A 23736-nucleotide genomic window follows, 5' to 3' on the forward strand; every position below is an offset into this window, starting at 1 on the left:
GGGGTGGCTGTTTTAATTGAATCTGTGCCTCCGGATTACAGTTTTACTCGTGCAGATCGGAAAGGAAAAAAAGGCGGGGGCTTGAGCCGGTTAAAATGTAAAGATTTCAGTTTTGGTAAGTTCAAGTCCTTTGAGTATCTCGCAAGTTCTAGTATTATCCGTTGTGGTACCCGGAGGTTGTGCCTCCTCCAGACTGTGAGGGGGCGTCCGCCCTGGTTATGTTGGGGGCCTAGGGTGAAGTGCTTGGAAGCCCAGCCCTGTAGGGACCCGTGGCCACCGCCAGGCGGCGCCCCAGTGCCTGAATATCCCGGGAGCCCAGCACTTCCGCCACACCAGGAAGTGCTGGGGGGAAGATGACAGGGGACACCCGGACGGCTTCCGGGTGCGCAGCCGACACTTCCGCCACACTGGGGTGTGCCTACGGAGGAATGCCGGGAAGCAGCTGGAGCCCATCCGGGTTCCTATTTAAGAAGCCGCCTCCCTCTAGTCATTGGTGGATGTCGGGTGGAAGAGGACAGAGCTGGAGAGAGGGCGGGAGGCGGCCAAGAGAGAGGCACAGAGACTGTGAGGCCTGGACATTTGGGGGAACGGTGCTGGAGGCACTGGGAAGTGCACTGAAACAAATTGTAAATATATTGTAAATAAACAGCGTTTGTGGGTGAACATACGATGTCCGTCTGCCTGTGTCCGGGTCCCAGTTCACACCGTGTATAGATCTCCAAAATTCAACGCATCTTTTTTTGAGGAATTCTCTGACTTAATGTCAATTTTAATTACGAACTATGACACACTCCTAATAGTTGGCGACTTTAATTTTAATATAGATATCAGTATGGCCTAAAAGTAAAAGAATTTATGAACCTCCTGAACTCCTTTGATTTGAGACAGCTCATTAATCAGCCTACTCATAAAGCTGGTCATACGTTAGACTTAGTGATTACTAAAGGACTAAAAGTTGATATAAAGCAGGTCATTGATATTGGTCTATCAGACCATTTTCTTCTACTTTTTAATATAGAAATAATGATAGAAACACTCATGAGAAGCATATTGTTAAAAAACGCTTCTTTGACTCAGCATCAGCTTTAAAACTTACAAACATTCTAAGCAATCAGTCCGTTTATAGTGCCAACTATAATAGCAAGGATAATGTAAATAGTAAGGTGGAAAGATTTAATACTAAAGTGAGAGCTGCTATTGACATGGTTGCACCTGAAAAGACAGTTAAAAAATCTTCTAGCATTGTTATGGAAGACCCAAAGAGTGTATGATTTAAAGAGAACATGCCGTAGAGCTGAGCGTAAATGGAGGAAGACTAAACTAACTATCCACTATGAAATATTAAAAGTTAAAATAACAGAATACAATAACACTGTTCATCTTGAGAGGCGCTGCTATTTCCTATTTCTCTAAGATTATAAATAACAATGCTAGTAATCCCAGAGTTTTATTCTCTACAATTGATCGTCCGCTTAACCCAGGTAACTCAAAGGAATGCCTCCTAAGTACTTCCAGTAAAACCTGTGAGGCTTTTGCTGTATTTTTCAACCAAAAAATTAATGATATTAGAAATAACAGTATATCTCCCCAACACTAAGGATCCTCCTAAACCCCAGCATTCCGTTATAAACAAATTAAACTCTTTCACTAGGATAGATTTACCTGATTTACAAAAAATAATATCTCAATTAAAACCCTCCACCTGCGTCCTTGACCCAATACCAACAAATTATTTCAAAGAAGTATCAGGCGTGCTAATTGATAATGTTCTTGACATAGTAAATTCGTCATTAGATACGGGGGTCTTCCCAGACTGTCTTAAGACTGCTGTAGTTAAACCCCTACTTAAGAAACATAATCTCGACCCCTCGGCTCTTGACCTATCTCTAACCTAATTTAACCTTAAGTAAATACCAGATACAATGAGGCTATTAGAAATAAACTGGATACATTAGGAGTAAAAGTCAAGACGGAGGTAAAAAGCTTAGGAGTAATTGTTGACTGTAATCTGAATTTTAAATCACATATTAATCAGATCACTTGGACAGCATTTTTTCACTTAAGAAACATAGCTAAAGTTAGACCTCTTATATCACTGAAAGATGCTGACAAATTAGTTCACGCGTTTGTTTTCAGTCGACTAGATTACTGTAACGCACTCCTCTCAGGACTACCCAAAAAAGACATAAATCATTTGCAACGAGTGCAGAATGCAGCTGCTAGAATCCTAACTAGGAAAAGAAAATCTGAGCACATTTCTCCAGTTTTGATGGCGCTACACTGGTTACCTGTGTCATTCAGGGTTGACTTTAAAATTCTGCCTATGGTTCATAAAGCCTTAAATAATAATTTAATTTTTTTCTCTAGCCGTCTGGAGTTTTTTTCTGTTTTTTTTGTCTGCCCTGGCCATCGGACCTTACTCCTTTTCTATGTTAACTAATGCTGTCCTATTTTAATTTCTTATTTTTCTTTTCTTCAGTATGTAAAGCACTTTGAGCTACTTTTTGTATGAAAATGCGCTATATAAATAAATGTTGTTGTTGTCCTTTTCTCCATCCTTAGTGTCCAACCTCTCATACAACTCATCATATGCCTTTTTGTTTAGCCTTCGCCACCTCTCTCTTCACCTTGCGCCTTATTTCCTTGTACTCTTGTCTACTTTCCGCATCTCTCTGACTTTCTTTGCCATCCTCTTCCTCTGTATACTCTCCTGTACTTCCCCATTCCACCACCAGGTTTCCTTTTCCTAATTCCTCTGTCCAGATGCCATGCCAAGCACCCTTCTTGCTGTCACCCTTACTACATCTGCTGTAGTTTCCCAACTGTCTGGTAACTCTTCACTACCACCCTTTGCCTGTCTTACCTTCTCCCTAAACTCAACCTTGCAGTCTTCCTTTTTCAACTTTCACCATTTGATCCTTGGCTCTGCCCTCACTCTCTTCCTCTTCTTGATCTCCAACGTTATCCTACAGACCACAATCCTATGCTGCTTAACTACACTTCCCCCTGCCACCACTTTGCAGTCTACAATCTCCTTCAGATTGACTCTTCTGCATAGGATGTAATCTACCTGCATCTTCCTCCACTCTTGTACATAACCCTATGTTCCTCCCTCTTCTTAAAATACGTATTTACCACAGCCATGCCCATCCTTTTGGCAAAATCCACTATCCTCTGACCTTCTTCATTCCTCTCCTTGACACCATACCTACCCATCACCGCCTCGTCTCCTCTGTTCCCTTCACCAACATGTCCATTGAAATCCACCCCAATCACCACTTTCTGTCCCTTGGGTACACTGTTCATCACTTCATCCAACTCACTCCAAAAATCTTCTTTCTCATCCATTGCAAACCCAACTTGCAGAGCATATGCACTAACAACATTCATCATTACACCTCCAATTTCCAGCTTCATAATCATTATTCTATCTGACACTTTTTTCACCTACAAAACACTCTTGACATACTGTTCCTTCAGAATAAACCCTACCCCATTTCTCCTCCTATTCACACCATGGTAGGACAATTTGAATCCACCTTCAATCCACCTGGCCTTACTCCCCTTCCATTTAGTCTGTTGCACACACAATATATCAACCTTGAAATTCTTTTACCTCTTGTTATAAAAATGTATTATATAAAAAAAATGTTGCCAAACCATTTATTAAATGCATACTGGGTACACTGTATGCTTAGTTTTGGATTTTGCACCTGGATAGAATTTTGTTTAACTGTTTTACACTCCTCTCAGGACTACCCAAAAAAGACATAAATCGTTTGCAACTAGTGCAGAATGCAGCTGCTAGAATCCTAACTAGGAAAAGAAAATCTGAACACATTACAATTACAGTACAGTTACATTACAGTTTTGATGTCACTATACTGGTTACCTGTATCATTCAGGATTGACTTTAAAATTCTGCTTATGGTTTATAAAGTCTTAAATAATCTCGCCCCATCTTATATATCGAATGTCTGACACCTTATATTCCAAATCGTAACCTCAGATCCTCAAATGAGTGTCTCCTTAGAATTCCAAGAACAAAACTTAAAAGAAGTGGTGAGGCGGCCTTCTGCTGCTATGCACCTAAAATCTGGAATAGCCTGCCAATAGGAATTCGCCAAGCTAGTACAGTAGAGCATTTTAAAACACTGCTGAAAACACATTACTTTAACATGGCCTTTTTATAACTTCAATCTAACTTAATTTAACTTAATCATGATACTCTGTATGTTCAATTTCCTCATAATAATTACTCATGGTGGCTCTAAAATCCGTACTGACCCCTACTCTCTTTTTCTGTTTCTTTTTCCGGTTTCTTTGTGGTGGTGGCCTGCGCCACCTCCACCTACTCAAAGCTTCATGATGCTCCAACAATGATGGATGGATTAAAAGGCAGAATCCGTCCGTGAGAACCCTAAATCCAAAGAGGACTGTTTCATTTATGTTAGGTAGAATGCCCAGAGGGGACTGAGCGGTCTCATGGTCTGGAATCCCTACAGATTTTATCTTTTTCTTCAGCCGTATGGAGTTTTTTTTTTTTTTTCTGTCCCCCCTGGCCATTGGACCTTACTCTTATTCGATGTTAATTAATGTTGATTTATTTTGTTTTCTTATTGTGTCTTTTATTTTTCTATTCTTTATTATGTAAAGCACTTTGAGCTACTGTTTGTATGAAAATGTGCTATATAAATAAATGTTGTTGTTGTTGTTGTTGTTTATGTACACTTTATGGTTTGTGAAGTGAATGGCACTGATGCAGAAAAAAAATATCCCTTGAGTGCCAATAAAACACTCTCTTAAGATTTTAGTGTACCCCAACTAGCAGAGAGGGTATTAGGCCTCCAAAAACTCTACAAAACTAGGCCTGGGCATTCTCTAGCATGTCCAAAGATAGGTCTCACACACAGCAATCCAACCTCAAACTCCTCAGTCTGCACAGACCAAAAATGGGAAGGTAGCTTTAAAATAACTAAAAATATATATTTAGATATCAAAAGTGCCCTTCATGTGAGTTACCATCAAAACCTCTGTCTTAAACTGGTAACTGCAAAACAGTATATTTATAAATGAAGTTATTTAATTGTAATTTCCAAAAGAAGCAACAATGGCATAAATAAGGCAGCAGAGTTCAGCTGAAAAGACAAAATACAACAAACAAATCCAAAGCAAAATCCAATACTCAAGAACAAAATTGTTATCAGTTGCAGTTTCCTTCTCAGCAAAATAAGGTGAGGCCTCCAAAAGGGTTTACAGGCCAGGCCAGGCCAGGCCACCTTAACCTGCCTAAAAACAATCTTACCTCAGCAAGCTTTATCCCAGTTTACAAACTGCCTCGGGCTTTGCAGCCCAAAAATGGATTTTAGCCTTAATAATAAACTTTACTGTCCCAAAGAATATTTTAAAAGCTTGACAAGAGGAGGGTTACTTTAAACCTTGGTTTGTGAACAGAAGGGCCAGCAAGGAATCTTTATAAAAAATAGAATTTATTAATAAAAATATCAAATAATACAAAGAACAGCTCAAAAGAACAAATGAGACACAAAGGAGTTGCATAAAAAACAATCCAAAACGAACCAAAGTCCCAAAACACACTGCAGTAATTGTAATCCTTTAGAAAGAGCCGAAAAATCAAGAAAATCCAATAAAGAATGATACAATGCTTACGATTCCTTAAACAAACACGTTTTCCACTGAACTGCTCATCTCCACAGCCTTTATAGTTCCCAAACTGAGACTGACAGGTGGTCCCGCCCCTTGGGGTTCCACCCTGAAGAAGCATACTGTACTCAAACGTAAAGAGACAGTACACCAGTACATAATCACACACATAAAAATAACATAAAGATATGAAAGTAATAACTCAAAACAAACAAAAACAGTAATAAAACAATATCTCAACACATGACACAAAGACAGAGCCAAAATAAACTCAGAAACCAGTAAATCGATACTTATAATTGTGAACTCTTCCAACCACAAAGAACCACTGAACTCCTCAGTGCCAAATATAAAGACTGAGGGTGGACCTTTAGCAGTGACATCAGGTTGACCGCACCTCTTGGGGGTTACCAGCCACACAACACAAGCAACACAGCAGAACATGGAAACATTATAGATAGAAAACAAAATCATAAATGAGCAGAATATTAGCAAAATACATAAACACCCAAAAAAATAATTAAATAATAAAAACATCAATAAAGAGGGGCATCAACATAACACGTTAACCTTCTATCTATATAAAACTAGAGTACAGTTTCTTAAATTATTTCCATCACGGGTTGTCACCTTTTGGGTTATACATGCTTGTTACTCACTGTTGTATTCAATGGGAAAGGGTCATGTATGGTTTGCAAAATGTCTCATGATTGGTCACCACATGCAGCTTAAGCAATTGACATTGCTCTGCTATGACTGTTGGCAGCGATTGTACAAGGTAGACCCTTCTTGATCTGATGGTTTTCATGGGCTGGTTCCCAAAGACAAAGATTGTGAGAAAAAACAAAGTTTGATAAACACTGAACTAGCGTATTCTGTGAATGCCTACGCAAAAATATCGACTTGGCCTAAAGAGTACTATAAGAGTACTGCTGTACTAACCACTGCTCTGCTGTGCTACCCCACAGTCATATTTAAAGTCATCCATCATTTTCTAACCTGCTTATTCCTGAACAGGGTCACAGGGGGACACCAGATTCTATCCCTGCTAGCATAGGGTACAAGGTAGGAACAATCCCCTGGAAAGGGTGCCATTCCATCGCAGGAGTTTATTTATTTTCTCAAAGTATTTCTCTTCTGCTCTACAAAAGTGCATTAATGCTAGCATTGTCTAGTGTTTCCACTACATAAACACTGAAATGCAATTCTAAATAACTGCTCAAAAAATAATGTAAATAAATCATTACTGGTGTGAAAAAGGATTTCCCTAACCAGCTAGTTTTTAATCAACAGAATATTGACAAAGTCTGAAGGAAACAAACTTTTTTTCTTTTATTTATTTTCTTTTCATCCAAGATGTAGAATATAAAAGAGGGATTTAAACATTTTCTATACGGGATGCTGCTCTGCAAGCTGAACAAACCCACACGCCCAGTTTACAATTGTCTAATATGGTGGCTAAAATCATTATGGTCTAATTAGTATTTTTAGAGGTGCCTTTGTGAAAAGAGGAGCTATAAGGAGCGTGTGGATTAAGGAGCTTTTCAAATGCTCAAGTCTTAAAGAGATGCCCACTATCAAAGCCTTATTTTGCCTGGAATGGGTGTTTTTTTTTTTTTTTTCCTTTCTGTCTGAAAGAAGGAGTAAACAAAAGTTTTGCCTTAAATCCATTCAGTCTGTTTACTGACCCTTTACAGATATTTCTTTAATGACTAGTTAACTCGACATGATGAAAGGCTCCAACATAGCTCACCTACTTTGATTAAAACTCTGAGACATAACCATGCCTTAGGCATGCTAATTTAGCAATTTCCATCTCATAATGTACATCATTTTCATTTGGAGGGTAATGAATCCATTGGCAGCCACAACGCTATTCAGTAAACAGATAATCTCTTTGATTGCATGGTACCACAACATTGTTTCATATATTTATTAACAGACAGTTAAGCCTGATTCCCGGCGTGTGCACACAGTATTACACTGCATTGCCTGTAAAAGCAAGCTCAGGAATGCTCATTCAACAGAAATAATAAGCAGAACAAAACTACTGTTTCACAGAAAATGTGAATTCGCATGCACACAGCAAGAAAGCAGCAGCAAATAACTCTGGGTAAAATTACTGTGACAGGATAAAAAATGAACAAGATGCCCATCTAAATTGAGCAATCAGTGCACCAAATGAGGGAAATCAACATTTTGCATGCAATGCTGTCATAAAATATACATTTTCTAATAATTAACCCATTGAATACTGTACGGCTAGAGCACAATGATTTATAAAGGAGCAATAGAACTCTATTTACATACACACCTGGGCTCTTTCTGTGTTTCTGCTTGTAGGCCTGCAGCAATCAATCATCTTCTTCATTGTGAAAGTTTTGTGTGTACTTAATTTGCATATCAACTATGTTTATTTAGAAACTGCTCAGGAAAAATGGAGTGCATTCATCTGAAGACAGATCATAGCAGATATGACAACAGAGGATAAATTGTGAGACTGCACTTTACTCATAAGCTCTCCAGGGTAAACTGTCTGACAATAATCTGATAGAAACACATTTTTTGATGGAAATTCTAAATTCATCGATGAAAAGTAAACTTTAAATGCAATGCTTATTCTTGTTTACATAATATAACTGACTTGCTTTGTTGTTAGGCTTGCCTTGGTTATACAGGACATATCAATCATCCAGTTAGTATTTATTTTGTATAGTGTCTTACTCAGCAACATTCTCTGAAAGCACTTTACAAGTCAATTTCAATAATATAATTCAAAATAGAACAATGGGCACAGTAGTAAACTGAAATATTGTAGATAAGCATATACAGCAAAAATATACAGTATGTATACACATTGTAAATATTAAATGTCAATTTCAGTTTTTGTTGGCATAAAGAATGAAATCAAGACACATCATATCAGGTATAGTTTAATTTCCCCTGTGTGTAATGTAGAAAACCTGTACTCAGAAAGCACACAAGACAAGGGTGTGTAGACCCTCACGTAGCCTCTATGGGCTATGGCAATATAAGCTGTCATACCATAACACAAGCATAGGAGCCAAGGAACAGTAAGTCATGTTTTAAATGAGGCACTAGCATGGGATATGGGAGAAATGCATAAAGAAGTAATAACCCTTTACCATTAGAGGACACAGGTCCCTAGAGACCAAAACTGGGCACAATTACATCCCTTTAATAGAGCACAGACCTGTCACGTGAGGCAAACAGAAGGGTTATGTGTACAGAAATGATAACAGTTGCTGGGGGAGCTTTAGTAACATGTCCCTTTTGGAAAGAGATGTCTCTAATCTGTAAACACATGCAAGGAAACTCATCAAGGGTAGCCATAATGAAGTTTACCCATGAAAGGTGTTTAAAGTTTCTGCCTGGTAAGACCCCAAAGGAGTGTTGAGTCTGAAGGAGATTTGATTACAACCACTCAGATGGCAGAAGGAGTGATTCTTTTTTTAACTTTAATGAGCAAATGAACACTTGTCACATAAGACAGATTGGGATCAGTACCCATATATGAACAATCCAATAGGTAGCAGGATATGCATTCTTTTAATGTTTATTAGTTCTGAATAGTGATCACAGTTATTACTAATGCGTGAAGTCCTCACTGGTAACTAGGATGTGTGGTTAGTGCTCCAGAGTTGGTTGAACAGAGAAATTTAATAGAGAAAGGAAATTAGCCATGGAGAATGCCATCACTAAGATTTTACACACCTTAAGAAGAGAAATCATTTTGACATGTACTGTATTAGCAAATTGAAAACCAAAACCATGCCACCTTATACTATGACCAGCATCACTCAGAACAGAACACTAAGAAACAACCCTAAAATGCCTATTTTGTCATGTGGATTGAGCAAATTGTGTGCCATGAAATCAGTCTGTAAGAGCATTTCCCTACCATAGACCAGCCCTACCTTTCTGTTTAGTTAATAAAACACAGAAGTATGGCATTCAGAGGGTGAAGCAGGCTAAACTAAAAGGATATACTTTAACAATTGCCTTGCTCTGAATTTAAAGGAAACTCCCCTATAATTGCTTGTTCTGAATTTGTATTCAAGCATACTGTAGCGAGCACCAAAATGGATCAACTGAGGCATACACTGAATTAGAGTTCAGCCCAATAATGGGCTGGTTTATTTAATAATAATCAACTGTAACACATCAACCTAACAAAATGACCCCATTTTTAAATTGTCACTATCCCAGCCATGAGTAATGCCTCCCGAACAGCATTAAAAAAACAGAACTAGGAGCTACCCTACAACATGATTTCTGTCTGTATTAAGGCATTAGCACATCCTTCACATCCTTCATCATCACTGAGTTTGATCTATTTGTCTCCTATGAAGGTATCTTTCTTACCACACCCTAGGGGCTTGAATGTGCTCCTCTTCCTTGTTAGATGGGCTAATGTCACCTCAGCATCCCTTCCTACCCAGTCTGTATCAGCTGCCTACCTACACCGTTTTGAATGTCTTGTGCTGTCTACACAAACCAATTATTGAATTATGTATAACATTTTAATATAACATATTCTCAAGGTGCCTCAACCCCACAAACAATTTTGATATTCAGGCTTTTTGGTTGTCCAAAGGGTTAAGTATTGTGTCCAAGTCTATCCTGTTAGCATTGTTCACAATGTAGGTAAAAGTAATGAATAAGACAAGGGTTACTTATAGATCCAACATTTTGCAAATTTACGGTCACCAATTAGTCTAATCAACAAGTTGGCAGGGATATGTAAGAACTAGTGTTTACTGGCAAAATTCGTAAAAGTGTTTTTCACAGAAATATGCTGTTTCACTAGCGACATTGTATGAGAAACATTTTCCTGGAAATTTGCTGTCCGACTGGCTTATACAAACACGATGATTTGCAAGGCCAGCATGACATCACAGAGCTGTGGTAGGCAATCATGGGACATGTGTATTTAATTCTTATCCTAGTAGTTGGCTAAAAATTGGCAGAAAACCTGTGAATACCTTTAAACATAAAATGCAGACATAGAAGAAAACTGGAGATGTGTTAGTGTATTTGTGCCTTAATGGTAATGTCTTTTACATGGAGTTGTATGTAACATGTAATCTTACCCCTTTCATAATATTACCCACAGTGCCCTGCAGCTGATGTAAACAGCAAAGCGTAATGAATCCATATGTTTCATTATTGAGTACTGTATATTTGATAAAAGTGACAATTAACAAGCAAAAACATCAGGAAAAACAATACAAACTGTACTTTTCAGTTCAAGAGAGGTGAGCACCTGCTATTGAATCCAAGGGGGGCACACCTTAGTGAATTCGTGATTCCTATCTTCCACTGTCTTCAAGAAATGTTACCATTATGACATTTAATTCAGTTAAGTTTATGTTTGGGAGGCCGAGTGGTGCATTGGTTAGCACTGTTGCCTCACAACTCAGGTCAGATTTTTGACCACAATAATTGGTCCAATATAGTTAGCAGACATTTCCCTAGCCCTCAGGGACATTTAAAAGACCATTATGTGATTATGATCCACTCAAAACTAATTTTTTCTCCTTCCCCATTGACTTTAATGCATTTCTCTGAGGTTGGCAATGTTTACAAACATTTTGCTTGAGATAAGGGAATTTAACAGGCTTCACTCATAACTATTGAGGACAACAGAGGACAACAGAAATACCCATTAGAACTTCAACGCAGATAAAGTAAGAATATGAAAATAAAATATAACATGTAGGTGTGGGATTGGGACCCAAGATACTGAATCTGCAAGTCAGCAGCATTACTTAGCGTGTCACCATGCTACCCCATTATATATAGATATAGGGTGTGCATCACAAAGCAAACGCCAATCAAACAAATTTTTCATACAAGAAAAAAATCCAGTCAAACTGTATGTGGGCAGCCACACAGACATGAGCATAATTCATAATTTCCACACAGACAGTGCCAAGGCTGGGATTTAAGCTATGTGTGCTGGTGCTATGAAATAGAAACTCTAACAACAACATACCACCTTTATGTTCAGCTAAATATATATTTTTATTTGCGTAGGCATTTAGCTTATTCAGCACACAATCCCATGCTACCTTAAATTTAAAATGATCTGTCCTTTCCGTGTAACTGCAAATGGCACAGGTAATGATGGAAACAACCAAAACCAATTACAGAGAACAGGAATAACAGAAGCATGGCTCAGAACAAAGGACAGAGGCAAATTCAGCCTGAAAAGATGTTAATTGTTTCTGAATGGCAAGCCAGTTAGGAAAGAAGGAGGTGTACCATTATATCTAAGAAAAAAAAAATCTATATCTGACAATTTCAAAACAGGTAAAGAAGGTAGTGAAATAATTTAATTCAAGAGGGTAGATTTCCATAAAAAGAAATTAACATTTAAGGTATGTTTGAGGCCATCAAGCAGCAACACAAATGAAGATGAAAGTCTTTATGATTTAATTAGACAAATGTGCGCAGGGAGTATGAGACACATCAGTTTGTCAAAATTAGACTGCAGTAGTCGAAGGTAGGTATAAAGTAACAAACAAAGCTGTATTATTTTATAGATTCTTAAGTACAATTTGTGACAATGTTTTCTTTATAAGCCCTGCAAGAGCATGAAAGAACAAAATACATAAATATAAGAACCCAAAATGATAATATTAATTATAATAGTCAGAAATAATAAGAGGAACACATTCTCACAGTCTATGATAATGTATCTTTAAGAAATCATTTTAAATATTGCGTCCAAAACCGAGTTTATCCTGTACCTGTTGCAATGTGTTCTCACTAATGACTGAACTTCAGCTCGCATGCTCATACTGTGCCTTCCATAATGTTTGGGACAAAGACAAATTTTTCATTGATTTACCCCTCTGCTTCACAGTTTAAAATTACAAGTCAAATGATTCAGATGTGACTAAAGTGCACATTGCAGAGTTTAACTGAAGGGCGTTTGCATACATTCTGGTCATACCATGTAGAAATTACACCACTTTTTCTACATCGTCCCCCCATTTTAGGATACCATAATGTTTGGGACAATTGGCGTCACAGGTGTTTGTGGTTATTCAGGTGTGTTTTATTGCTTCTTAAGCTCAGGCATAAGATACCTAGGCTTGCTTCTATCCTTTGGAGTCTGCAGTTTACCATTGTTCACCAAGAGGACAAGCACTATGCTAGTGAAAGTCAAGCCATTATGTGGCTGAAAAACAAGAATAAAACCATTTGAGACTTTGATAAAACCTCAGGATTACCTACATCAACTGTCTGTAATATCATTAAGAAGAAATATGCACTGGTGACCTCAGTAAACACAAAAGGATTGTTTGGCCAAGGAAGACCTCCACTGCTGATGACAAAAGAATCCTCACTATGGTAAAGAAAAAGCACAAAATGTTTGCCGTCCAGATCAGAAACAGTCTTCATGAGGCAGATGTGTATGTGTCACAGAAGAATTCATGAACAGAAATACGGAGACCACACCGCAAGATGCAGACCACAAGTTAGCCGCACAAACAGAATAGTACATTTGTATAAAAGGTTTTAAAATAGCCTGCAGAATTCTGGAAAAAGGTATTGTGGACAGACAAGACAAAGATGAACCTGCATCAGAGTGATGGCAGGAGCAAGGTGTGTCAACAGAAAGGAACTGCTCAAGATCCAAAACATATCCCCTCATTTGTTAAACATGATGGTGGGCGTGTTATGGCTTGGCTTGGGCATGTATGGCTGTCACAGGTACTTGCACACTTCTCTTCATTGATTGATGAAACAGCAGCACAATGAATTCTGAGATGTACAGAAACATCTTATCTAATCAAGTTCCAGTAAATTCCTACAAGCTCATTGGACTACAGTGGCCGAGAAGGGCAAAACAAATTTACATTTCACAAAACAAATTTATAACCATTAAGACAAATTTACAAAGGAAATTCAAATTAACATTTCAGAAAACAATTTTACAATAGTGAGAACAATTTACAACTCCCGAGACAAATTTACAAGCGGTAAAACAAATTAACAGATCAGAAAACAACTTTACAAGTGGCCCGAAACAAATTTATAAGCAGAAAACAACTTTACAAGTGGCCCGAAACAAATTTACAAGCAGAAAACAACTTTACAAGTGGCCCGAAACAAATTTACAAGCAGAAAACAACTTTACAAGTGGACCGAAACTAATTTACAAGCGGCAAATCAAACGGAAAGGGTAGGTACAATACACAGGAAGTGCTTGTTGCTGACCTTTTGTGTCATTCAAACTGTTTTGCGAGGGAACATTGAACAGAGTTTGTGACGGTAAATCAAGCGATAATGTTTTGTCCATTTTGTGGAAACCATTTTAGCCAGTTAGCCCGCTTTTGTTATTCTTGTGGGAAATGTTTAGACTTTCTAAAAGAGGCTCCCCGCACGGAAGAACCAGATGCACAGCCGACGTCTAAACCACCTGGAAATGTTAATCAAAGTACCGGTAAGTGGACTCTTAACGCTATCTAGAGCCAGCTATCCTAGGCTTTATTATTATTATTATTATTATTATTGCTCAGTTGACATAGTACGAGTCATTCAGAATTCCGTTCAAATAAACAACTTCTGTGCAAGTTGGGATATACAGTATATATGTGTGTTGTACTTAATGCAGTCATTTACGTTTTTTTTATTTTTTCCGCAACATACACTGAGACTGTTAACTTTCGTAACGGTTGTAACCTATTAAAATAAAACATGATTTGGTCTTGTATTACTTTCAGCATTCAGCAATTGCCAGCACATTTCAAAATACAGATATAGCTGCATCTTTTCGATTTCAAAGGTTGAGCATCAATTGGCACGGTAGGATCCAGCATGAGTCAAACGCGTACAAAAAGAAATTTCTCAGTCCAATAAAGTTCGTTTCAAAAATGTTTATTGAAAATTTGAAAAAGAAAAAAGTTATTACACAGAATAAAAGGCAAAAACAGAAAAAAGGTGTCTTCTTGGTCTAATTAGAGTCTTCGCTTTCTCTGGTTAAAAATTAGTTACTTTCTATGCTTGTTACGTTTCTATTGCAAACTTACATAGACTTCATTTTAGTATGTCAGTATGGTTTGAAGCTGTTTGCCCTCCATGCCTTACCAACTGCAAGGCAGATCATAAAATGAAATAGTGTGTAGTCAGAATGACAAGAAATAATTAGAATATTCCATTTACAATTTAGCTTGTAGGGATTATAATAGAACCTCCCATTGACTATGCACTAATATATACACAAACATTTTAACAACAAAATACTAATATCAACTTATTATAATCTAACTAACTAACAAATGGCTTTTACAACAGGTAATGGAATGGATTTTCCTAGTGTACTATATGAGTATTGTGAAAAAAATGTAAAGAGATTCATGATGTTTTTTTTTTTTTTTGTTTGTTTTTTTTTTGGTTAAAAAAACTTATAGAAGCACACCTTTGTATCTCATCTTTTAACAAGCAGTGTTACCTGTAGTGGTCATAAACTAAAGGTCACATATTATGAGTAATTATACTAAACAATATTGTGGAAGTAGTTGAACTAAATACACATCAATACATTTTATGGTTCATAAATGATTACAATTAATCTGTCCTTAATGTGTTGATATTCAATTCTGTTCATTCCAGAAGAACAACCGTGCCCATCATATAAACAGTTCATGGACTACAGAAACTTCAAATCAAAAGAAAGACAGTCCTTTAGCTGTGGGTCAAAGAGACGACTAAAACAAGAACAGAGAAAAGTTCAGGTTAGGTGGCTTAACTGTTTGTGTCATGTATACAAGACAATGGTTGCAGGGACAGTTATTGTTTAATCAGTGGACCCATTTGGTGTTTAACTTTTTATGCAACAAACTTATAAATGTATAATTTACAGAAAACTCATTCTGTTTACTTTTATTTATCTAGATAAACATAGGATTGATGGTGCCAAATGGAAGTGATTTAAAACCTGTAAGAGGGGAAACACTCCCATTGTTTACAGACCCTCTGGTAGCAGCGCCTGATCTGCTGAAACTAGCTGTCCAGAAAATGAGAACATTTAACAAGGACATGGATGAAGGACCATATATACTTTTGTATCCAGATTGCTCAGAGGTGGTCAATGTGCCTGGGACAGAAAGGCCATTCATATTGGCAAAATATAAAAAGGAAATAGGAAAGGCATATTGCAGGATCTCTTTTTTATATGCCTTGAAAAAGATTTTAGAAGAGGTTAGTGGATCTGATGATTTAGCACTTTTACAAATTTCAGTGCTGTGACATACTGTACATAATAATGCATAATAATGTGTTGATTTTGTTTCCTTTAACTGCAGTGGATGTTAGCTCAGAATCAGACTCAGATTCTGAAATTTTTGTTACAAGTAGGAGCACAATTGAATTCAATCAGGCTGACACTGTGGTGAGTTAACATGAAACAAATAATTTAGGGACGCTATATACTGAATGGCTGTATTAATTATCTTAACCAGAGCTGTTCTGTGCATAATGCTTGCCAATATTTTGGTTCAACAGAGGCTAGCTAATTAATAACGTCTGTAATTGAGTTTGAAAATACATTCCTGCATTGTACTTGGACAAACAGTAGGATTTACATTTTAAATGGCATTTGGTGTAACACATGTGAATCATTTTGATTATTGTTCAGCCAGTTTATCTGTCAGAAATACTAACAACTTGCCATGTTTCAGCAGGCAACATTTCATTGATAAGTATTTATGTAGTAAGAGAAGAATAATATAGGCTGTATTTTCCCTCAGGTTTTTGAAGACTGTAGCCAAAGTACACCCAAACACAAACTAGAAGATGTAGTGTAAGTACCAATTTACAAATGTAAGTAATCTGTAAGCTGGTAATGTGATCAAATCACATGTTTGGGACAGACCCTTGAGTTTATGTTGAGTTTTTGCTCTAAATATATGAAGTTGTAAATAATGTAAGAATATTGTGAAATTTAGCAAAATTATCTAGATTATTATAACTTACCATAATTTTAAATTTCTTTTTTTAACTCCATGATACTTTGTTGTACTAAAGTGGTAATTTTAACATGTTTCAGAGATGCATCCAGACATTCATCAACGATTCAAGCTGGACAGGTAAGTATTGAACCAAATGTTACCTCATAATATTTTTTTCTTTCAGTTTTGTTTTATGTTGTGTTGGACATTTAAGTTCCCCATGTCACTTTATTTTTCAGATAGTAATATCTGATACTGAGGATACTCTGGATCTACCTGAATACAATGTGACTAAGTCCACTTACTACAGGTAAGCAAAAACAATTGACAAAATGTAACTATTCCCATGGTAGATGTTTTTAGATTAGATGAAAAATAAACTGGCAAGTTGTTTCTAAAATATCTGTAGAATGATTAACTTACAAAAAATACTTTAGGGATTTACTTAGGTTGGAAATTACTTAAGAAGAATGTTTTAGTGTAAAATGGGTGGAGTTGTCTTTTAACATAGTAATGGTAATTTCTTTACAGTAAATACACAAACCTTTATGCACCATGTGTTGAAGAAGAGGATGAAGAGCCAGTTCCTGTAAATTTGGGGAATTTATCAGGCGCAACCATGTAAGCTGGCAGTTATTGACAATAGCAATAGGTTTTCTCTGTGCACTTAATGGTAAAAGATTGAATTACTTCTGTGATAATATGTGAAAGAAGCTCTTTACTGTACATCAGTGTTGTGCAAAAAATAGAAAACTCTGTACTGTCTGACATTTCACAAATGTAACTAATGTAATGTGTCTTGTGTAATTCTAGAGAGGAGGTAAACATCACACTACCTGATATCATTGCAAAGATGTTGCATCACATTGATCATGGAAGAGTTAGCCAGGTCAACATTACAAGGTCAAATGTCTGGGATGGAGCAGTCCGAGGCTTCAAGCGTGCAACATATTCAGAAACCTGTGATATGCTGGTCAGATTTACTGATGATGCTGGTGTTTTTGAGGATGGAATTGATACAGGTGGTCCAAGACGAGAGTTTCTAACTCTACTAATGAACCATCTTAAAGACCGACCAATTTTTGATGGAGCAAAAGGACAACGTTACTTAGTCTACAATGCAAATGGTATGTCTACATAGTGTTAAGATGTGTGACTTGTAATTATATATCACATCACTGATACACTTTATTACTTGAACTGCTCCAGAGATATTTAGCAACAACATGCTTAGGGTTGTCTTGATTTTAATGCATTATGGAACATATTTGTATGTTTCCAAAAGTAGTTGCTAAATATGTGTGGAACAGTAGAAATAACATTAAAAGCAATTTGGAATTGTGGTTCAAATTGTAAATCACCCAAAATTTTAAAATATGAATGATTTTCATTCATAGCTCTCAGGGAGGATGAGTACTTCTTGGCAGGAAAGATGATTGCGGTATCAGTTGTGCATGGAGGCCCAGGTCCACATTTCCTCTCAGAAGATCTGATACTGTATCTTGCAGGCCAGCCGTCATTCAAAGCAACAGTGAATGATGTAACTGAAGAAGAAATAAAGAAAGCTTTGCGAGAGGTAGGAAAAGCATAATGCTATAGTAGGGCAGGGTTTATTTATTAGGTTCTGCAGTGCTTTGAGAAAATCATTACTTCCTTGATAACATACACAGAGTAATGCATTTATTGTTCTGTGATTGTACAAGATATAGGGTTAAACTAGATGGAACAGAAATTTATGAGAACTGTATATACTGTATATGCCCCCTTTTTTTGTGTTTTAGATTGACCGTGCTGCTTCTGTTGAAGCTTTGCGAGAATGTACTTTAAAATATAGCACAATGTTACAGACAGCTGGTTGTCTGAGAAATGTGGCTCTTCTTGAAGAAAAGAGAACAATTGTATCAGACTACCTCCGATGGTATATTATCGACCATAACTCATGTGTAATTGACAGGTACCATCATATTCTAGTTACATTGCCATGTTCAAAGCAAACATGTCAGTCTGCAATTCAGTTGTTAACAAGCAACTTACAACTACTACATTATCAGTGAAGGAAAGTTCCAATAATTTTCAACATATATGATTTCAAAAAGGGTTTCTGGTCAAAAATGTTTTAGTTGATTCCCGTCTCATTTCAACAGTAGTACATGGCGGCAGGCATGCTGTTTGAGCCTTCAAACCATCTAAATTAAGTGATCTAAAACCAGAAACTCAGAAAGGCTTTAAGAACATACCCCATTGACTCATGTTTAAAGGGAAAATGCAGAAGCAACGCTAAGTTTCTCTAATATGACTCAATACAATAAAAGACATTTTACCTTAGTTGCTGGAAATTACTGGAGTAATCATGTTTTTAACATACTGTCCATACTGTACACATACACTATGTGATTAGCATTTTATAGCATTGTAACAATGTATTTTGTACTTTTTAGATTTAAAAATGGTCTTTCAGCTCTTCAGTTTTTGACTGCACTGCAGCAGCATCCTTCTTTGATGATCCCTGTCCTGTGCCACTCAGAAAAGAAGGTCACTGCCCTTGAACTTGAGGGACTTTTCAAACCTGACCTCAGTCCATCAGGGAGCAATAGTAGACTCAGAGAAGGACAAACATTAGGCTACTGGGCTGACTATCTCCTTGATTGTGAAGGAATGCAAAATAGATTGCATAATTATTTATTTTACAAGTAGTTATAAATAATACTTAACAATATGCCAAGATGTGCACGAACAATTCTGTTTCTTTACAGAAGGTCAGGCTGCTGTTTACCTGGAAAATGTTTTCATGTTTGCAACTGGGCTAACTTCACTTCCACCGTCTGGATTGGAACCGCTGCCGAGGATTGAGTTCCTGGATGATTCACCATTCCCAATGGCAAACACATGTTCAAACACAATGAAATTACCACTGCTGGATTCATACAATGTGTTTAAATCACATATGGATTTTGAAATTCAGAATTCGCCAGGATTTGGCTGCTTTTAAATCAGGTGTGATGTGACTCGCATCCATCTGCACTGGTGGACACACTTTAGCACTGTTATTATTTAATTTTGTAATATAACTCTGCTGCATTTTTTATATTTGAGATTTTGAAGAAACCACGTTTGATTATTGTTTATTTAAGTTACAACTGAAGATGTTTTAATGTGTTCTTGTTTATATTATGTTACATTTGGACTGTTTCATCAAATTCCGAGCTCTGAAAGAGAGATTTCCTGGTAATAAAGCCAAATCAAGAGTACTTAAAATTAAACATTTATTTTTGATACTTAAATAGTGTAATAAATATTTTATACTTTGCCTTACTTTTACTCCACTTTATTTCATTTCACACTTTATTTACAATAATTTAGGGCAGATGTGGAAGTTTTTCCAGTAAAAATTAAAATTCATGGACAGCACAAGTTACTCCTCACATGCTTGAGACACTGTTTCATTAATGTGTACATTATTACATCTGTAGTACAAAGAATTATAATTGAGCAATTTTTTTAAGATGTATGTACAGTTCTGATGCAGACTCCCAGTTCTCTGGAGCCAAATCTAGATTGAGAAATGGATTGGAGTAATAATATTTATTTACATTTAAGCTACAAAGAAAACAAAAAGTTACTGGGAAATGATAATCCATTACCTGTGTGGTAAGTAGTACAGTTCATTGGGCACTCCTCCAGGACATGACGCGATTGTTGAAGGGCGAATCTGGTGACTGTTCCACAGAGTCATGCATTCATCCAGGTCCTTCTGTATGACATCCTTGAAGCAAAATCTTAGCAAGCACTGATGTTCATGACTTCCATTAAAGTGTCCTGCATCTCTGAGGTCTGCAAATAACTCCATCCAGAACTGAGACCTATATGAATAACTGGGTTAAACTTCATATTAATTCTGCCATTTGCTTAGGCATACCAGTTTATTTACACTTGTAGATCAAGAGATGATATCAAGATAAAGAAAAAAAAATGGGACCAGTATTGGTGTGTGTTACTTTTAAAATTAACTTAGTCACATTCCTCATTACTTACAAAAAAAGGAACCAAATATGTTATATACTTACTTATACAATTGAATGCATTACAAACCATGCTTTTCTTTGCACTTTTTTCTTAAAGTAAGAGATACAAAAACCATACTTATAATAAAAATAAATCTATTTTCATGAACTCCATTATTCCTGAGCAAGATATTAACAAACAGAATTCCATTTATTTATAATACAGCTCACCAAACGACCTGAAGAACCGCAGGCACTATGTGACAGCTTCAGAAGGCAACGACTTTGAGAAAAGGGCAGTACTTATAGGAAATAAAACCGTACTAATCCTAATAATAAAAATAGTAATTGTTATTATAATTTTTGAGCGACTTGACTATGTAACGCAGGGGTGCCCACTCTTTTTCGGCTTGCGAGCTCCTTTTAAAATGACCACGTCGAAATGATCTCCTACATTAAAATATATATATATATATATATATATATATATATATATATATATATATATATATATATATATATATATATATATATATATATGCATATATGGAGAGAGAGAGAGAGAGAGAGAGAGAGTATACGTTGTACAAGTACGAGTGACTCACCCGGAACGATACTTTGGTGAATGCTGCCTTTGGTTTTGAATTCAGCCGAGTGAAAAATGACGGCTGTCCGATTAACTGTGATTTTAGTTCCCTCTCCTTTTTCTTTCTCAGATCACTACAGTTTCGTAGTTTTTATGAACAGTCTGAAAGTGCCTTTCCACATTTTCCTTCTTTGGAATAGCAATGATAGATTGACAGATCAGACAAACGCACTTCGATTGGGACATTGTGAGAAAAAGAATCCTCTTCCAATTCCACATCCAGCATACCCTCTCCAAACATCCCTTCTTTAGTCGATATAAATTGAAAGGCTAACTAGATCACAGCCGGAGTTTTGCAGTAGCTCGCGCGTTTGATCGTGAGTACAGGATGACCAGTGTATTAGAAGAAAAGAGATCTGACTGGCCGCCCTGTATGTCAATCAAGTGACAAATGCCATAGGGAGGATATACTGTACAGTATGATAGACTAACGTTTACAAAAATTTTTTTTTTGAATGCAACGCTTTCTACCTGCACTACCTTTGCGATCTACTGGTCGATCGCGATTGACGTCTTGGGCACCCCTAATATAAAGTAACTTTTAACGTTGCCCCAACACTACAGAGGACAGTAAGTGGCCAGGAATTCTAAATAACGCATTTAGGAGATGCGTTTAAAAAGTTAATCCCATATATTTTTAACCCGTTTATGGTGATTAATCAGCAGCGTTAACGTAACTTAATATTTTGTTTTTCCTTAACATGCATCACAGTTGTAAAATGTGTAGGCTAACAGTAATGATGAAGAGCGATACTTCATTTAGGTCATGTACCTTCCCTTTCTGAATATGGACCACCATGACTCAATACGTTGATTGTTTGTGGATGGGCCATACATGTGGCTAGACATTCCCGAGTAGTAGTCAGCATGCTGGTGACGTAGGGTACATTGAATTGCAGCCATAATGCCATTCTCCGTGCCGCAATCTTCAGTCTCATGGGCACAACAGCAAGGCGTCGCACACAAGTTAGGAAATTGTGAGCGATCACTGATGGATTGTTATTTGTTGGTCCACTTACAAGCCACAATACTTTATGTGAAAATCCATCAATGCATCCAAAAATAGCAAATCCGAATGGCTTTAGTTTGTCGTAACCATCAGCATACCACATATAATTCGGCCCCATTAAGTGGTAGGTTCTTCTTATAAACCTTCTGCGTGCTCTACTCTCGCATCCTCAAGGATTTAGCTCCCGGAGTAAAACCATAACATCATCTCTCTTTACTCGCAAATTGTACTTTTGCCTGAGTACTTGCCACATCGTTCGGTAGCCAAAACGTTGTCCAGGTCCACGAAACTCCAACCTGATGGCATTCCTGGCAGCATTTTTGGAGGAATACTCCTTTCTACGATATAGCCCGGCTTCTCTAAGTTTAGTTTTAAGACACCGCAAGCTAATGTTTACACCATGTAAAAAGGACATCATGTCAACGATTACATTGTAGGAGTGGCCTTCATTGGCATAGCCTATACAACAACATTTCACATCTTTCATCTGGAGAGCCTCCTTTAGAAAGTCTAAACATTTCCCACAAGAATAACAAAAGCGAGCCAGCTGGCTAAAATGGTTACCACAAAATGGACAAAACATCGTCGCCTGGCAGTGCTTAATCGCTACAAACTATTCATTTTCCCCTCGCAAAACAGTTTTAATGACACAAAAGGTCAGCAACAAGCACTTCCTGTGTATTGTACCTACCCTTTCCGTTTGATTTGCTGCTTGTAAATTTGTTTCGGGCCACTTGTAAAGTTGTTTTCTGAACTGTTAATTTGTTTTACCACTTGTAAATTTGTCTCGGGAGTTGTAAATTGTTCTCACTATTGTAAAATTGTTTTCTGAAATGTTAATTTGAATTTCCTTAGTAAATTTGTCTTAATGGTTATAAATTTGTTTTGTGAAATGTAAATTTGTTTTGCCCTTCTCGGCCACCGTATTGGACGGTGCTTCATCCTACAACAAGATAACTGTCTCAAACATACTAGTAAGTCAACACAGGAGTCAAAGTTACAACAATAGAAAATTCTTCAATAGTCAAGCCAGTCAATCAATTTAAATCAAATTGAGCCTGGAAACTTAAGGGGACAAGCCCCCAAAACAAGAAGCCAAAGATGGCTGCATTAGAGGCTTGGCAGAACATCACCTCAAGAGATACTCATCTCTGCTGATAAATGATGATTATAAATTGCAGACCTCATAAGTTATTGCGTGCAAGGAATATGCAGCAAAATCCTAAATATGACTGGTTTAATATAGCTACATCCCAAACATTATGGTGCCCTGAAATGGGGGTCCATGTAGAAAAAAGTGTTGTCATTTCTACATGGTGTGACCGAAATGTATGCAAATACCCCTGTATTGAAGTCTATAATGTGAACCTTAATCACATCTGAATTGTAAGATTTGCTTTTTTTTTTTAAACTATGAAGTAAAGTGGTAAA

The 23736-nt window shown here is 37.0% G+C and overlaps 1 long non-coding RNA gene across 2 annotated transcripts; it reads left to right on the forward strand.

Annotated features, from left to right (window-relative positions):
• Positions 1–15808: 15808 nt before the first annotated feature.
• Positions 15809–17505, forward strand: LOC120529988. 2 transcript variants are annotated; one of them, XR_005633851.1, is made up of 6 exons: positions 15809–15900; positions 16005–16090; positions 16449–16501; positions 16748–16787; positions 16889–16959; positions 17463–17505. It is a non-coding gene; the product is annotated as an uncharacterized LOC120529988 (long non-coding RNA). The 2 variants fall into 2 exon arrangements; XR_005633850.1 differs by lacking the exon at positions 16449–16501.
• The last annotated feature ends 6231 nt before the right edge of the window (positions 17506–23736 follow it).

The sequence above is a fragment of the Polypterus senegalus genome, chromosome 5 (assembly GCF_016835505.1).
Source record: "Polypterus senegalus isolate Bchr_013 chromosome 5, ASM1683550v1, whole genome shotgun sequence".
NCBI lineage: Eukaryota > Metazoa > Chordata > Cladistia > Polypteriformes > Polypteridae > Polypterus > Polypterus senegalus.